Here is a 15,847-nt window from a genome sequence, read left to right as displayed (position 1 = left end):
CCAAACTGGGTGGGAGTGTCCATCTGCTGCAGGGTAGGATGGCCCTGCAGAGGAACCTGGACACACTGGATCAATGGGCCGAGGCCAACTGTATGAGAGTCAACAAGGCCAAGTGCCAGGTCCTGTACTTTGGTCATAACAACCCCATGCAACGCTATAGGCTTGGGGAAGAGTGGCTGGAAAGCTGCTCAGTGGAAAAGGACCTGGGGGTGTTGGTTGACAGCTGGCTGAACATGAGCCAGCAGTGTGCCCAGGTGGCCAAGAAGGCCAACAGCATCCTGGCTTGTATCATTATCACACCACACTATTCCTGAATAGTGTGGCCAGCAGGAGCAGGGAGGTGATTGTGTCCCTGTACTCAGCTGTGATGAGGCTGCACATCAAATACTGTGTCCAGTTTTGGGCCCCTCACTACAAGAAAGACATTGAGGTGCTGGAGCATGTCCAGAGAAGGGCAACGAAGCTGGTGAAGGGTCTGGAGCACAGGTCTTATGAGGAGCGACTGAGGGAACTGGAATTGTTTAGCCTGGAGAAGAGGAGGCTGAGGGGAGACCTTATTGCTCTCTACAACTACCTGAAAGGAGGTTGTAGTGAGGTGGGTGTTGATATCTTCTCCAAAGTAGTTAGTGATAGGATGAGAGGAAATGGGCTCAAGCTGCTGCAGGGGAGGTTTAGATTGGATATTAGGAAAAATTTCTTTACTGAAAGAGTGGTCAAGCATGGGAACAGGCTACCCAGAGAGGTGGTGGAGTCACCATCCCTGGAAGTGTTCAAAAAAAGTGTAGACGTGGCACTTGGGGACATGGTTTAGTGGGCATGGTGGTGTTGGGTTGATGGTTGGTCTGATGATATTTCCAACCTTAATGATTCCTAGTTTTCACTTTCATTAAAAAATAATCCAGCCACCAAGCCAGAAAACATGAAATTGCTACTCTACCCTTAATTGGTGTAGTGGTGGACTTGGTAATGTTAATTTAATGATTGGACTGGATGATCTTAAAGGTCTTTTCCAACCTAAATGATTCTATGATTCTATAAAAATGGTAATTTTAATTCTTATGTAACACATATGAAGGAATTATCTGCCTCAGCCTGGGCCATAGCTATATGAAAGTTTTGCATTCTTTAGTCTACATCTATACTGTTCATGTGATCTACTTCAGGGAATAATTGCCATTTCCCCCAGCCAATTAATCTGGAGCAGCAAGTATCCGCTCCGTTCATGGCTAGCCCCTGCTAAAACCAATTTGCTACATCTACACTGCATAGCACTTAGGGTATTGCTGACTGAGAACATATTCTGGAAGCTACTGTGTCTACTGAATGCAAACACCCTTCAGCATGCCACACTAACCATCTGTCTGCCCTCATGTGCCACATGCCTACACCATCAAGCTTCAAAAACAACCATATCGAGCCAAACTCCGCTCAGAGGTCCTGGAGACAACAGGCTGCACCTCCCGCTGCTACTGCTGGGTTCCCTGTGTGACAAGTATTAACACTGTGTCAGGTCTGCCACTGGGTCAGCCTTGTCCTCCTGTAACCAAGGTCAGTCTTAGGTATAAGACATCAATGATCCAGCTTTCTCTTTCAAAAATACCTTTGAAGAAGAAACGAAGAATGCAGTTGTTGGTAATGTGTGGAGACACACAATGTTGCATTGCGGCTCAAGGAGCCCAAACTTAGACACAGGACTCCAGGCATGGTCTTCTCAGTTGCTGAGTGGAACGATCAATTCCCTGGACCTCTTGGTTTTCTTTGTGCCAGGGTGTGTTGCTGGCTCATATTCAGTTTGCTGTCTACCGGGATACTTAGGTCCTTTTCTTCAGAGCTGTTTCAGACAGTCAGTCCCAGACTGCACAGTTGTGCAGGGTTATTTCTCCCCAGCAGCAAGACTTTGGATTTGCTTTTGATGAACTTTTTGAAGTCCCTGTCAGTCCATTTCTTCAGCTTGTCCAGGTCACTCTGAATAACAGTTGCTCCCTCCAACTTGGAGTAACCCGCAAACTTGCAGAAAATAAACTCCATCCCATCATCCAGGTCATTAATGAAGACAGTCCCAGTATTGATTCCTGAGGATAATCCCAATGAGGTCACAGGTCAGCAGCTGTGCCAGACTGCCAGTTCCTTGTTTGTTCCATATAGAATCATAGAATTGTTTAGGTTGGAAAAGACCTTTAAGATCATCCAGTCCAACCGTTAACCTAACATTACCAAGTCCACCACTACACCAATTAAGGGTAGAGTAGCAATTTCATGTTTTCTGGCTTGGTGGCTGGATTATTTATAATGAAAGAAAAAACTAGGAATCATTAAGTTTGGAAAGGACCTCTAAGATCACCAGTCCAACCATCAACCCAACACCACCATGCCCACTAAACCATGTCCCCAAGTGCCACGTCTACACATTTTTTGAACACTTCCAGGGATGGTGACTCCACCACCTCTCTGGGCAGCCTGTTCCCATGCTTGACTACCCTTTCCGTGAAGAAATTTTTCCTAATATCCAATCTAAACCTCCCCTGGTGCAGCTTGAGCCTATTTCCTCTTGTCCTATCGCTAGCTACTTGGGAGAAGAGACCAACACCCACCTCACTACAACCTCCTTTCAGGTAGCTGTAGGGAGAATATGTTACACATATTAGCATACAGCTGTTTGAAATCAGTCCTGAATCATGCTGCTTTTACAAAGGATGTGTGAAAGCCTGCCTGTTCTGCTGTCCCCCAAGACACATCTGCTCTGTCCCTTGTTCTCTTACTCCTCTTGAGGTTATGGTAACCATCGCCTGGCTTATGTAGTTTAAAGTCCTCCTCACTAGGTTAGTAAGCCTGTTTGCTCACTTAGTTGGCTACTGAGTAGTCCTTGCTCCTTGAAGAGTCTGCCTGCGACACCAGCCATGCAGCCTGGTGTTGACCCACTGGATATGCCTACTTCCATTTGAACTTTTCCCCTCACCAATAGGATTCATAACAGCACTACCAGGCCACCAGCCCTTCACCTCACTCGGAGAGCTCTACAGCCACTCTAGGTGGACTCCAGGTTAACCCTGGCAGCATTGCTGGTAACCATAAAAAAGAGCAGCAAAGTTAACAAGACTTGCCAAGCCTCACCAGTATTCCTGCAACTTCCCCAATCCTGATCCCTGGCAAACAGCAAACCTGCTGAGACATGAGGTGGGGTCGGCAGGTGCATGGTCCCCTGCAGGAGGGAGTCTCCAAAAGCCGTCACTTGCCCTTTCCCCTTCGTGTGGGAACCAGAAGCCGGCCCCTAGCACTGCGGCACCCAGAAACCCAAGGTGCCCTAAGTGTCTCCCAGCCAGGCTAGAAGCAAAGCCCAGAGCTGCCACGCACACTGTGAGCACTGACTGTGTAATGGCAACCTGTACGGACCTTGCCCTGCCATGTGAACTCCAACAGTTGTGCCACCTACCTCCTTCATGCACCGTGTTTCTTGCCTAGCCCCAGCTGCCACACAACTGGCACCCCTGCCAGCAGCATCCGGGTGGCAGCTCTTTTATTCCAAGCCTACCCCGTTGCTGCTGGCAGTCACCCCTGCCTTTCCTCCCCCGCAGGTGGCTGCCTGCAAGGGTGCAGGCCCACCCAAGCAGTTCATGAGTGGCCATAGCCTGGGGGCAGTGGAGGAGCCTCACGAAGTGGCTTCCAACAGCTGCTGAAGTGTGTTGCCCCAGACACTGGACATGCAAAGCCCTTGGTAGTCAGCCTTATGCCAGATGGAGACTCTGGCAAGAGAGGGCTGGAGAAGGCAGGCTACTGTAGATGGGCTTGTGAGGGGCAGCTGGTACCGGTTCCTGCCTCCTGTGTGCCACACACCTGCCAGGTATGAGCAGGCTGTGGGGTGGTCAATCTGGGGCTGCTTCTAGCTACCTTGTAAGCCTGTCACACCTCTTCTGTGCCAGGCAGGAGGTCCTGACTTGCTGAGGAAACAATGCTTCTGTGGAGCGGTGGTGTTGGACAAGGCTCCTGGCTTTTTCCCACCTGGATCTTTGGCCCAGCTTAGTGTATGGGTATAGGTGGCTCCTGTCTGCCCCATGTCCCCACTGGGGGCACAGACTCCTGGCCCCCTCTCTCTGCTGAGGTGCCATCATGGGCAGCTGGGTCCCACCCTGTGATGACTGGGTAGCCTGTAGGCTGCTGAGAAGAGCCACCCTGTGTGCCATCTTCATAGATTTTCTGGGGAAAGGGAGATTTTTGTGCCACTCTGTGAAATCACAGAGATGCCAGAACAAGGGAACTACAAGGGTGAAAGAAGGAAAAGCATGAGAAGGTTTCTTGGGAGGAAGTGTATAATTGCTACTTTACTAAGGAATGTATAAGACCAGAAGAGCTTTTTTCCTGGTGCTTGTGCATGTTGATTCTGAGATTGCAAGATGGGGTGAGGGAGAAAGAAGTGTGTTTTTTCACTCCATGCAATGACATTTTGAGAAGTCATTTATTTACTTCACTGGTAGCTGCCCTTATGAAATGATGATTCTTCTGTTGTTGGATCCACCAGTTTAAAATTTATATGTCCACTCCAGCAAAGGATTTCATTTTTAGACAGAAGTATCTAGGCATTCACCGGTCTTATCTGTGAGTGTTTGTTTTTCAGTATCTTACAGACACAGGGACAGCAGTTATTTCCAGTTTTTTTGACATTGCACACTTTCATTCTGCTGGCAGAATTCGGATCTTCTGGGCCCAACTAGGTTCTCACCTCCAGTGATGCTTTCTTGAATCCTCAATCATCACCATCTCAAGAACAAAGTGAAAGGACTATTGAAGTGATCTGACTTAGTCTGAGATTTGTCAGCAGCTGAAAGGGACGCCTGTTCTCTCAGGTCTTGGTCACTAGCAGTGTCAAAGGCCAAAAACCTGTTTGTAACACCTATCTTGTTTTCATATACAGTATATTCCATGTTGGATATAACTTTGTCATTTAACCTTACAAATTATATTCCGCATTTCAGTCTCTCACAGTTTTCAAAGTAGTTTCTGTGACATTAATGATCACATGCTATGAGTGACAGTGCTATTACAAGCTTTACTATATTCAGGGTATGTCTGCATATATATTGACTTAGTATAACATCGTTCCTTTAATTAGCAAAACCTCATGTAGACCTTCCAATCTCCATTTCAAAAGTCTATTGATTCTATACTGGTAAAAACAGTTGGCTTAGTTTATAAAAGCTTGCCTGAATTAAAAAAATATATTTGTCTGGCATACGTTCTTGTCCCAAATCTATTGAAGTGTTATGTTAGCAGTACAGTTCTTGTTTATCCATTCTTTTATCAATTTTCTGTATCCTACTTATCCATTTTTTTCTGATTTATCCATTTTTCTTAATTTTCCATTTTTTATTAATGCGGATGCTATTTGTCTTGGTAACACAAAAGAGCATCTCCAGAATTTTCAGACAGAAAGAAAGAGGAACCAAGATGTTTTAAAAGGAGCACAGAAGTTTAACACCTCAATAGAGTGGGGACCTGTACTGGTTTGGCCTGGGATGGAGTTAATTTTCTTCTTAGTATCTTGTATGGAGCTACATTTGTATTTGTGATGAAAACAGTCTTAACACACCAGCGTTTTAGCTTTTGCTGAGCAGTGCTTACACAGAATCAAGGCCTTTTCTGCTTCTCACCCCACCCCACCACCCAGTAGGCTGGGGGTGGACAAGAATTTGGGAGGGGACACAGCCAGGACAGCTGACCCCAACAGACCAAAGAGATATTCCATAACATATGACATTGTTCTCAGCAATAAAAGCTGGGGGAAAGAAGGAAGAATGAAGGGACATTCAGAGTTATGGCATTTGTCTTCCCAAGTAACTGTTACATGTCGACGAAGCTCTGCTTTCTTGGAAATGGCTAAGCCTCTGCCTGCTGAGGGGAAGTAATGAATGAGTCCCTTGTTTTGCTTTGCTTGCTCTTGCAGCTTTTGCTTTACCTGATAAACTGTCTTTATCTCAACCCACAAGTTTTCTCACTTTTACCCTTCTGATTCTCGTTCCCACCCCACTGTGGGGAGTAAGCCAGCAGCTGTGTAGTGCTTAGCTGCCTCCTGGGGTTAACTCACAACAGTTGTTTTAAAAGGAGCACAGGAGTTTAACACCCCAGTAAACTGTGGAATCAATACAAGATTGGACCTGAGCATACTAAAGCAAGTTCTTCCTAAAAATGATGGGTAGTGAAATACCTAATATTGACGTATAAGTGGTCATTTTTATGTTTCAAAGTTAACAAGCAATAAAATGAATGAGGCAGTTTAACTCTCTCTTGCAGAGACTGCGGTAGATTATCAGCAGAATTTGAATTTAAAAAATCTATGCATTAAGGTATGTAATATATCTATTATGCATTATGAAGGTATTCTTCAAAACAGGAAAGCTATCAACATGCTATGTTCTGAACTATTATTCTTACTGTGAATCATTAATATTATGATTAAGTGTCTTGCCAACAACTTGAAAAATATGCATGCCTGTATACATCTTATAAGTAGAGATCTTTTTTTCTTTCAGTGCCTCTTTTCATCAGTTCAGTTAAACTGTAAGATTGGACTTCATGGATCTGTAGTTTATCAGTGTTTAAAGTATTACATAAGAATTTTGTTCCATTTTTGCCAGTGTCTCTGGCTAAAGATCCAGGTTATCTTCATTGGGATTCCTGGCAGGATTTTTTCATAAAATACTCCATAACAAGAAAATTTCAAAATGAAGTGTTCTTTGGAGACCTCGTAGTCTCCAAGCCCTCATTAAATTGCCATTTATACAATATGCTTCCTAACCACCAGGGTCATTTTTCTGTGAAGGTACATCACAAAGGGAAAGCAGTAAATCTCAGTGAATATTTCACAATCCTGTCTAGCAATTAAAGTTTTAAATGGCATCTTCTCTATGCAGTCAACAAAATGAGAATCAGACAGCAGCTGCAGGACAGCCCAGATAAAATGAGCCAACTGCTGTCCCATATTATTTCACACTGAGAGAAAAAACACATACTAAACTGAAAGACAATATACGTTGTTATGGCACCCCACTGTGTAGCAACAAAAAGTTCTGTGGAGTTCTGTTGGCTAATAAGGAAAAATACTTTTAGGAACTAATTTCAAATATACTGAATTTCTTTATCATCTAAGCATTCAGAGAACAGCAAACAATTTTCTTTCTTTCTTTTCGAGAAATGCAGTCTGTTGCTGAGGATCCCCTCTCTTACAGTGAAAGACCTTCATTGAATTCAGTCTGGACAATCTCTTCAGTGCTTCCATTTTCAATTAAACTGGGAACAGGATTATATGGTATTTCCAGCCAATTTTAGAAGTTTTCAATCCACTGATCACGCTAACAGTTTTTTTGCAGGAGCATCATAAGTGATGTTAGAGTCTCAGAAGCTAGAGGGTTGGGGGTTTTGGTTTTGGTGTTTTTGTTTTTTGAAAAGTACTTTTGCTCCTTCTTTTCTGATTCTTAAAAAAGCTACAGAGGACTCTGTCAATGCATCTCTGTGTTTCAGTGCAGAAACAAGACAGCCCAACATTGTATCCAAGAATGTATGCAGATACTGTTCAAATGCTGGCTAATTCTCATATCCTCTGTGAAACCTAGACACATTTTAAATTACATTTTGAAAAATAGGTAAACTGGGGTGGAAATTCTGGAAATGGTTCAGTAGACTTTGAACTGTCAACACTCGCTGAACTACCAGACACAAGGAATTCAGAAGATGAATTTAAATGTGGTAGTCAAACCACAGTAGTTTAGCATTCTTTACTTGCAAGATTATTTAAACTAGTTTGACCCATAACTGTTGAAAAACTTATTACTGCTTCTAGTTGCCAAAACATTGGAGAATATTGGTAAAAATTAGGAAATATGATTTTACTTCATTTTAACCCAGAAAAGCATAAGCATCAAGGGCATCTGTGAGCCAAGTAATAGGCTGACACATATGCAGGGGCTAATCCTTGGTTGTGTTTCTTTGTGCTCTTTCTTTATGCAATGTCACTGACTACATTGATGCTCCAGAGCAAAGTATAAGCTAATTAAGCACTCATCAAATGTTTCTAGCGGAGACCTTTCTCTAGCTCATTCCAGCAGCATGATGGTGTGATGTATTAGAGGATAATAAATATGCTAGGGAACAGCATTACTGGGAAAGAATGTAGTTAAATTTGTTCTGGTGATGTTGCATTGATCATTTATTGACACTTACAGATTAACTTTCATTTAATTAATCTGTTTTTTTTTTTCTTGTGCACTGGACCTTTACAATAACCTCTTCATGTGCTCGATTCAGCAGCCTTTGGGTTGTTAGATCTCAGGGAAATATGTCAGAAAAGACTCCTAAGGAGTATTTTTGCTCTTCTTTAGTTGTCTTTGTATAGAATATGGCAAAAACTTTCTGGCAAAAACCATGTCCCCTTTGAAGGTGGAAAAACACTGACATTTAGTCTGACACTGTAGGGTCCTGTGCTTTTGCAATATCCCAAGATTTTACTAGTTTATTTTAACAGACCAGGAAAATTTTTTTCAACTTCTACGCCCCCTGCCCCACACCTTTGAAAAGCAAGACTCTAGAATTTGCTCTACTTCTCCATTCCCCAGTGGTAGTTCCTCTGATAAATTAACTGATTTAAATTTCCTTACTATAGTGGTTATGACTGTTTTAAAGACAGTGTCCAGTCTTGCAGCTTGACACTTGGGGATGACTAAATCAGCCATCTCTAAACAGAAAGTAAAGGTTGTCATGTCTTTCAGTGTTACATTAAGTTAGCTGAAATTGCCCCTGTGTGAAAATGTTATCTTTTGGGAATAGCCAGGAACAGTTGGAGAGAGATACACACAAGAATTTCTTTGCAAAATGGTTAATCATTACTGCTTTTTCTTGCCTTTGGGCATTTGCACAAATAATTTTGTAATTAGCAGATTTAATTGGCTTCTGACACTGAGGATTAAGTAGCCTGCCCTGCTCTCCACTCTCAGAGCCATTAGTGTGCATGCCACCAAAGTCAATTGAGTCCATTTCAGTACTATTTCTCATCTATTTCACTTCTACTAAGTGAATGCTCCAGGATGCCTAAGAACAGAACACATATCAAGGGTTCCTGAGGCCCCTTTTTGTCTCTACTGTCTATAATAGATAATTTCAGGACAATCACACCCAGTATCTTTTACTTTGGAAGCTATTATTCATAGTAAAACACAGTCAATCAACAAAATTCACAAATTTATCAGCTTTCAATTTTTTTTTTTCTAATACAGTGGCAATAAATAATAATTACAGAAAGCATGACAGAATCACTTGAGCATAGAATCAGAAATCAGACCATGCAGAATTCAGCTACAGTGTTAAAGCCTGTGAACTCACTTGTGGTATTTAACTTTTCTTTAGTTTCTCAACTCAGGTATAACCATTTCTACCTTCTATTTACCCTAGTATTTACATCAATTTGCATGTTGTTTTCATTACTCTTGAAGCCACTAGAAGCTGAAAGAAAAGTGCTGGGTTTTAGTCTGCTTTTTCTGTATTTCTGTGGTTAGCTTATTGATCTGAAATTCCTTATTACAGTGGTTATACCCACATATATGCCTATGAGCCATGCTCTTTCATATTACCTAACAAACAGTTGTAGTGGTGTTGAATATTGACTGGCTAAGTTTCCTACAATCAGTTAAAGCCTATTTGGTGTCAGATTATACTATAACAAGGACTATTTTCCTCATTCTGAAACATATGGAGATATTATCAAAACACAAAGTATTGAAACAAACGCTTTCCACTAGAACAAGACAGCATAGATAGTGGTTTAATTTAACTCTCCAAAGAACAGTTTGGATTTGCACTGGGGAAAACTATAAAGGATTTATTATTTCAATGCATCATTTAGAGTGGCAAGGGAAAAAACAACAACAACAAAATATTTGCTCACAGACAGAAAGGCAAAAATTGATCAATTTTAAAAAATATTTTTTCCCTCTTCTCTCCAAGGTGGAAAATTGATTGCACCCTGGGCTTGTTAAGGAGTGCTATGGATGGTGAAACTTTACATGGATTTGGAAAGCAAATAAAATTAATGGAAGAAAAATCCATCTGGAACTTTTAAATACAAAGTCTTCATCTCTAGTTGCAAAGGTCCCCAAATGGTAAACTGATGGATTCTGGAAGAATATTCAAAGCATTCCTTCTCCTCTTGCTCTAATTTTATGCTCTTGACAGAATACTGTGGATTGTTTTGTTCAAAGAATGCTGATTTAAACAGGCCCAGCTGTGTTTTCCACACACTTGTGAATGACCTGGAAAAGGAGAATGGATAGTAAGGTGACTAAGTCTGCTCATGACACTAGATTTTCAGATTAATGTAGATGAGGACCATCTTCACAGAATGATAGACTTTATAAAACTTAGTGGGTAATAAAATGAAAAAAGAAGTTTAGTGTAGATAGATATCAAATAACATCAAACAAAAATAAGACTTATCTTCATATGTAAAATGATGGGTTCAGAGCTGACCATTACAACTCAGGAGTGAGATCATGGGGTTATGACTCACAGCTCCATAAAAGCATCAGTTTAGTATTTAGTACTTGTGAAAAAGCAATCAAATGTTAGAGATCATTAGAAAAGAAATAGAGAACAAAACATGGTTTAACCACTTCCTGAATACCGTGTGCATAATATAGGAAATAAAACTCTGATTGTGCTGTTCTTACACTTCTCCCTAAGCATCTTCATTGGCCATCATGGAGGATGGGACACATAATTAGATGATGCTTTGATTTGTCCCAGTAGTTCCCCATATTTATGATATTATGTTTGAATATTTAGATTAATTCACATACAGAATTATTTAAATTAACCTCAATGAGCAATCAAGAAAATGGTAGGCACAAGTCACTACAGTAGTTAGTAATGTAATGAAGAAATATGGAAACTCATTTTTAAATTAGTAGAAATTCTGGCGCTGTACATGATGTCTGATTTATGTACTTTGACTTTAAGTTCATAAATCCTATGTTTTCAAACTAGGCACAGTTACAGTATAGTGCAACTGTTTTCTGGTTTGCACTTTTGAACAGATGAGTTCAGGTGTATTAACTATCTGACTGATCCTTCTGACTGTCCACTTTGTCTCATTTGTTGGAAAAATTTCATGTTAGAACTTTCAGCTCTGCCAAATGTTGCCCTCACTACAGGAACTGCAGCATGTGGCCATTTTCCCACCAGTCAAGATGGAGGATGTTGGCTAGAGTTTGCCTAGTAGGTTCCAGGAATTTGGATTTTGACAGTTCTTTACCAATGTCTGGGCTCACCTAAATTTAAGCCAGTTTTCAAGCTAATATTGCAGTGTAAATAAATGGATAATACAGACTTCTGTGCAAGCTTGACTATGAGTTAACATGGTATCAAGCACATTCGTTATAACCAGTAACAAGATTGCTTTTACATTGCTGAATTCATGCTTTAAACCATAAATACGAAACTGGAGTTAGGTACCAAAGCAGCAGTCCATTGTTGATAGATGTATATGAATATGGAAGCTTTTATCTTTCACTTTAGATGCTGTCAAAGGCAGGTCATAGGCATGACATATATGGTCTGATTCAGGATATTCTTATCTGTGAAATATTAAGACCTACTCCTTCTTTATACCACCCACACAACTGCAATTGTCTCTAGGAGGGAGGAATAGCAACGTTGTAGGAAAAACACCATGCAGAGCATTAGGAGATTCAGCTGATTTTAGTAAAGAATAGTTTGTTTTGTTCCTGCTTATTTCATACACTAACATGCATAAGGATGTTGATTTTTGTCAGTAAGCAAATGACTTCATATTATGTCTTTGATGTTAACAACCATTTTTGTTTTGCTCTCAAAGTTATAATATCACAAGAACCCGAAGATAAAATTTCAACCTCTTATGTGCAATTGGATGTATAATTCCTCCATTATTATTCTGATTATTATTTTTATCCTATTAGCTTATTCACCTTGAGCTAATATGACATTTAAGTGCTATGCAAAATCAATGGGGAAAAAATTTCTCATGTTACCACAAACAATTACTGTTGATTTAGGTACAAAGTCTAAATATCATATAGTATGGACAAAGAGATTAAAGGAAAGAAAACTCATCTGTTACTGGGTATCTGCTAAATCGTTTGTAAAAATGGGTGTGGTCTGTAGGGTATTAAAAAGCTTGTTTATTGAGTGCATGTAACATGAATAAAACTTACTTTCAGCATAATTAACTGTAGCTCTGCATCTGATGCTGGCTGCATACTTCAGACTTGATGAAAGCTTTATATTGTCTTCCACTTCAGTATTTACTTCCTGATTGTACATGTACATGTAAATGTATGCTTCTGTACCTCAAATCCTTCCCTTAATTTGATTTTGTAATTCTTGTTGCCTACTGACAGGAGGCATCGTATGCTACAAGTAGTATCCACATTCTGATCAGGAAGATAACCAGCCATTTTGCCTGAGGAGAGAAGATATGAGGGAAGGAAACTACTTGATCAGACTATTTTTCCAGTGCCTTCCAGTAATTATAGTAAACAGCATAAGAGTTAAGGAGGGCGAGGGCTGTAAGGTGGATGCAATGGCATTCAGGAATTACTTTTGGAAGTTCCTCTGTTGGGTTTTTTTTTGCTTTATCAGAATAAATTTTCTGAGGACCTTACATCTTCTGAGACTTCTGGTTTATATTTAGTTTAGAAAAATAAGATTAAACAGCATTTCAAATGTCACTTTCAGACTGTAGGTTTCCTATGGACTCTAAAAGTGTCAGAATAGCTGGAATAAATTTGGGCTAGTTTCAAGAATAAAACTTAAATTTCCAACTAAATGTTTTTGTGACCCCTTAGTTAAATGTAAGGGGCTGACAAGAGAAACAGGCTGCCAAATGAGTAATCCATGGAGAACCTTTTCCTCTGTGCCGTGGCTGAGGGGCCTTGATTTCATTCAGCCAAATGTTATATCTACATTTAAGGTCAGCAGCGAGACAAAGTGTAGAGCTGCAGTTGTAGTCAGGTTGTAAATTGACTTCAATGGCAATTCATAGGCTCCTAACTACTGCTCAGAGGGAAAACATCACAGGGGACAATTCTTTTTCAAACCTATCTGTCCTTTAGGGAGTATGGTTAATGCTGGCATTTGTAGTTAGGGTTTTGAGAGACACAAAGTCTGGTACGTAAAGACAGGAAGTGTACTATCTGGTTTAGTAGTATCCTTGAAGAGGTGACCTAAACTCTGTAAGGTCATGTGGTTAATTGCACATCTGTCTGGATTATCCCTTTCCTTCTTTTACCCTGTGTTTCCTGTCTTCATTTGTGCTTGTGGTTTTTCTGGAAGCTGCTTAGCAATGTCATCTATGTGTTTGTCTGTGTATTTGAAAGAGAGAGAATCTGAGAAACAGTAAATATGGAAAAACCTAGAGATTGTCTCTGAAATTAGATTTATTTGCATATAACTGCATCCTAAATGAAAAACATAATACCTCTTTTCTCTTACCAGCTGCTAAGAATGAAATTTTCATCTCCATTTTGCCATGAAAAATTTTTTTTCAAGGTCAGAAATAAGATTTGTCCAAACTTGACTTGGAGTTTCCATAGTTCCTTTTCTCTTTCTTGTTGAATATGAGCTTCTATGGCTATTATTTGTTAAATATTATTTTGGAGAGGTCCACAGTGGGACTGGCAGGGAAAATTCTCTCTCCTATTGCTCTACAGCATTTAGACAACATTTAATAAGGTACAACTGATTTTTATACACAAGTAAGTTTCTGATGGAGCTCCATGGAGATGCCCTTTATATGGATCAGTATAGCTGGATACAGTAGAACTCTATGCTAACACAAACTTTTATTGTATGTCTAATAAACCTTCAGTACTTTAAATCTGAATAGTTAATCATAGCAAGCAATTAATTTTTAGAGGACTGGAGGCAGTACAAGTGACAGAAGTTCATATTACTGAGGACTGATTTGGTAATGTTCCCTATGTACATAGCAAAAGGAGTGCTTCCTTTCCTGAAGCATAGCTTTCTGCAGTGATTTATTTAGAAAAGACATCAGTCTTCCAAAATGCTGCTGACGTGTTTATTATTAGTCAGTGGTTTGGCCAATTGCCATTCCCTTCTCCTCCCTTCCCTCGTCCTTATGTAGAAGGCTACCTATTTATTTATTTTTCCTGTTGGAATGTAAAGCTAATGAAGTTACATAGTTCACCTCCAAGCACCATAGCAGTCCTCTTCATGACTAGAGAAGACATTGTGTCAGCAAATGACTATCACAAATATGTTGCCTACCTGCAGACTCCAAGTGGGATCAATTAATGAAATGACTTAAAGAAACATGACGGTTAATAACATTTAATTTAGGATAGCAAGGAAGGACAGGAGCCTCCTTTCAAAAAGGACTTATTTTGTCTTTCATGCCAACTGTTGTCCATAATTTATTATTATCAGTGTTCCATTCTGAGTCTGCTAATCACATACCTATGAATTGTTATAGACGTGAGCTATTTAGACAAAACAGCATTACACACAAAAAAGAAGCTAACCACTTAATCAGCGTTCAAGACTAGGCCAGAATCTCAGCAGACTGGAGGTGTGGTGTGAAAAGTGATCAGAGTATCAATAAATCCAGGAATTAATATATGAATGGGATCTTGAAATCTTTGCTTTTATTATACATGCTGCTTAAACTCATATTTTGACATAATCATGTGTATGAGAACAGACAAAGTTAAAAAATTTTGACTTTTAAAATTTATTTTAGGTAGAGTTTGAGCAACAATAGGGAGAGTTCTTGGGCAGTTCTGATTTTAAAAAAAAGGAAAAAAAAAAGTGCATCCAATATTTAGGACATTTTGGATTGCTCTTTTATGCAGTTAATGAAGCCCTTAATCTCATGTAACAAAAGAGTTTATCATGGCAGGCAGACCAAAGAAGGAAAATAGTGAAAACGAGACAGTAGAATAAAAATAACAGTAAATATTAAGTCTCTGTGGAAAAAACACTCAGAGAAATTTAAAGATGCTATTTGTTCTGCTTTCTCTGAATGAGATAGAGATAAGAAGTATTACAGGAGAATAAGAATCTGTACCACCTTAGCTGTAGAAACATTATTTATTTGTATCTTATTTATTGGTCTACCATCTGCAAATTTGGGTTGGCTACCTAATGGAAAAGAGTATTCTCAAAGGTTACCAGTGTACTCCATTTGGATAGATAACCTGATTTATTTCAGTCTCTTGTTCTGGAAAACAAAGACATGAAGGAAAGGTAAGGAAGAAAATCTGGTTCATGGGTTGTCATCTTTCTTAGCTTTACAGTACTCCATGATATTCCTATACTACTATAACATTGCAATTTTTTTTTTTTGCTTCCTTTAATTTAACATCACTTTTATTATGCAATTTATTCCCTAATTAGTATAAGATTGTTCTCTAAATATTATAATCCATTTGAAAAAACACAAAAGAAAGTGATTCAACTAGTGGAGACATGTCAGGAAAAAAATATCTCCCATGATGCATTTCATCCTACTTCATCCCAAGCTACTTAGTTGTCACTCTTTCTTTCAAGTTTCCCAGCTTGATTTCAACACCCCATATAAATAGATAACCTTAGCATATTCTCAGTAATTAAGCAATGAAAGATATTTTCCTTTTATCATTTTAGCAGCATATGCTACCTTTAGGCCACCAGAAGCTGAAGGGGCAAACAAGGGTGTTAGAGATTTCCTTACTACAGGAGAATTCAAGCACCCCAGAGTGGTGGATACTGAGAAGCAAGACTGAGACTGGGCTCAGAAAAGACAGAGATGGGAGGGAATATTTTCTTAATA

Source organism: Pelecanus crispus, chromosome 6 (assembly GCF_030463565.1).
Source record: "Pelecanus crispus isolate bPelCri1 chromosome 6, bPelCri1.pri, whole genome shotgun sequence".
NCBI classification, from domain to species: domain Eukaryota; kingdom Metazoa; phylum Chordata; class Aves; order Pelecaniformes; family Pelecanidae; genus Pelecanus; species Pelecanus crispus.
The sequence above is the reverse complement of the archived record's forward strand: the minus strand, read 5'-3'. Positions refer to the sequence as shown.